We start from the raw sequence: 3,022 nt of genomic DNA on the forward strand, positions 1-3,022 counted from the left end.
AATGAGGACATACGAGGAAAAAACCTGGATCCTTGGCTTCTCTTAAGAAATAAAATATCGCATTTTGACCCTGGGCTGGTCTTCCCACTGAGCACTGGTTTTCCCATGGGTGACTCAGTGGGTCCCCACCCAAGATGGCGAACTGCCTTCTCCTCTGCTGTCCCCTCCCCCAGGCTCAGCCTCCTAGTTGTAAATCACACCCCAAGGCTTTCCAGACCCGAGTTTGCAGCCGCTGCTCTGTCCCTTCCATGAAGGCAGATTAAACCCACCTGTTGGCAGGCTCAGGCCTCACCTCCCCTTAGAGGCAGAAGCCCCACCGAGCTTACTCAAAACTAAGCTGCTTTGGCTTCAAGCTTTGAATTTCTGATTCAGAATCCAGATATACTATTCTGCTTTTTTCTAAAATCTGGGTTTCCTGCATAGCTGTCTTGCTATTGACAACATGATAGACTCACCTACGGTCCCTATATTCAATATTTTAGTTATGCCATTCAGAAAACAATCTGCATAATCCACGCAAATATAATAAAACTTATGAAAAAGTCATTCTTACAATATATACAGGTAAGAATTTCTATTACGTATCACTGTAGGCAACAGTAGAAAAGCCGATTTGGAGGCAAGAAGATGAATGGACGAGCAGGTGGAGACTTGCTGCACTTTCCATTAACAGGTTGGCTCCAAAGTAACAGGCGCAAACCTCTTCCATGAAATTGATGAAATGCACCAGGTGAAGACCCAGCATTGGCACCAGAAGGGGGAGGGCACTGCACCCCCACCCAGGGGTGCCCTGAACGAGCCCCCCTCCTGCCGCCTTCTGTGGCGCCTCTCAGGTTGTGTCCACTAGTCCTGTCTAGGAGGATCGGCTGACACCTTTCCTGTTTAAAAGCAATAATTTAGCCCAAATGAGCTAATGACTCATTTCTTAAAGGCTACATTAGGTGGGAGAATAGAAAAGACCATATGTGAAATGTATCACTCCACACAAATGGCCTGAGCTGGCTCACGAGCTGGGTAAGCAAGTAAGAATCTATGTATTAACTCACAGAAGCCCCAGTCGTCATGGTAATCAGAGCATGACACAGAGGACAATCGCCTTGGACGTCAAGGGGGAAGGTATGGACCCAGCACATGAGATGTAACAGAGATAAGGGGTGGCTGGTTGCATGTCTCGACTCTAGCTCAGAGCAGACCTTTCAGAGAGTCCAGGGTTTATCCTGTGCGGAAGCGTGCAGGGTGAGTTGCCAACTGGGACAGCTTTTGTGGACCGCGGAGGCTTGGCATGGATTCCTGTTGACCATCACCAGACGCCTCCTGGTACATTCCAAGCGTTCGCTTTTCTCCCAGGTCACACTGATCCAAGTCTGGCTGAAAATAATTGGACCTCGGCCTTCAATACAGGACACCTAGCGCAGACTGACAGGCTGGAAACCATCCTTATGGCCACCCTTTTGTAGTTCATCGCACCAACAAAGCTAACATTCCTCCCCTTCTCAAGCACAATCCCATAATATAATCTCAAGGTATTAATTTCTTTATTTGGAGTCTGTTCTGAAACAAGGATACAGTTGGTTTGAATGTCTGGGATGTTCAGAATGTTAAAATGCTCAGCACCATATGTGGACCAGTGACACCCAGGGGAGGCTCTCTCAGAGAGATGAGACAAAGCCAATGCCGATGGCCTTGGAATCTCACACGAGGGAAGAGAATGCTCCCAAGCGTGAGCCTCAAGCCAAGTGGCTTCATATGGGGACTGCAGGCAGTTATTATTAAACACTGAGAGTGTTCACAAGGAAGAAGACAGCGGCAAGGATGGGAGAGGGCATGGATTATGGATGTCAGCAAGGACTAAGAGAGGTTAACACAATCAGAGCTTGGCCAACACCACCTCAGATTCACAGAGACCAGGCTGAATGCTAGAGGACCACAGAGATGCCTGACAGGAGATGTTGAGACGCGCTTGCCTCAAGAAGAGCATTTCTTTCAAAACACCTTTTGAGTGGCCTGATTTATAGATTGGACAGCTGGTTGTGAGATGGGCAGGTGGAGATCAGACAGGGATCCAGTGGCCGTGTTTTGGAAGAAAGAAATTATAGACGAGAAAGAGTGGTGTGGTGGTTTATATAAACCCTGACATTATGGAGTTATTGCTGAGAAAGACTGAGGAGAGGCTCCTACCATCCCAGAGTGGTAGACCCTCCCTCCAGAAAAGTGGAGAGGACAGAAAATTCCTAAAGTCCACTCCCAGGCTGAAGAGAGCCCCCACAATCGTGGCATGTTCACAACCAACCAATTATAACAAGATGATTTCCAGAATTTAAAATGACACACACACGCTATTGATACTACGCATAAAATAGACAACTTACGAGAACCTACCCAAAAGCACAGGGAACTCTACTCCATGCACTGTGGTGACTTAAATGGGGAGGAAATCCAAAAATGAGGGAACATACACACAGGTGTGGCTGATTCATTTTACTGTACACCAGAAATGAACAACATCGTAAAACAACTCTAATCCAGGAACACTGAAAACATTTTGTAAAAAAAAACAAAATTACTTGGAACACAACTCAATAAGTGGGAAGCACCCAAACGGGGCGAGCTGGAAGGACTGGCTGGATCTTCACTACACGTCTGTGGCTTCGCACCCACTCCTCCTTGACCTGCCGAGCATCAGCGTCCTCTGAACAGACCGTCACACCCACCGCTGGAGACTGTTGAGGCCATGAGGTGACCTCATGTGTTAAAATAAATAAGCTCAAAAGTGCTGGGTGATGGAAAGTATTATTGTCATAAGTTGTGATCGTGAAATCATGAGTCAGAGCAAGGGATGCTCATTTCCTCTGCTGTGGCTTCAGCTCAAGTGAAGAGCCAGGAGTTGACAGGCTTTAGTCCAGGCACACTGGGCAGGGTGCACAGGGCCCCTCGTGGATTCAAACCTTCCTTTCCCTTTGGTTTCCCATCACTCAGCTGGAGCCATGAAAGGAAGGGCACGGGGTAACCAGACTGTATTAAC

At 47.6% G+C, this 3,022-nt stretch overlaps 1 long non-coding RNA gene across 1 annotated transcript; it reads left to right on the forward strand.

Annotated features, from left to right (window-relative positions):
• Nucleotides 1-1,081: 1,081 nt before the first annotated feature.
• Nucleotides 1,082-2,773, forward strand: LOC145530171 (uncharacterized). The gene is made up of 2 exons (XR_014071509.1): nt 1,082-1,236; nt 1,348-2,773. It is a non-coding gene; the product is annotated as an uncharacterized LOC145530171 (long non-coding RNA).
• The last annotated feature ends 249 nt before the right edge of the window (nt 2,774-3,022 follow it).

Source organism: Giraffa tippelskirchi, chromosome 12 (genome assembly GCF_054371585.1).
Source record: "Giraffa tippelskirchi isolate mGirTip1 chromosome 12, T2T-mGirTip1v1.2.pri, whole genome shotgun sequence".
Lineage (NCBI taxonomy): Eukaryota > Metazoa > Chordata > Mammalia > Artiodactyla > Giraffidae > Giraffa > Giraffa tippelskirchi.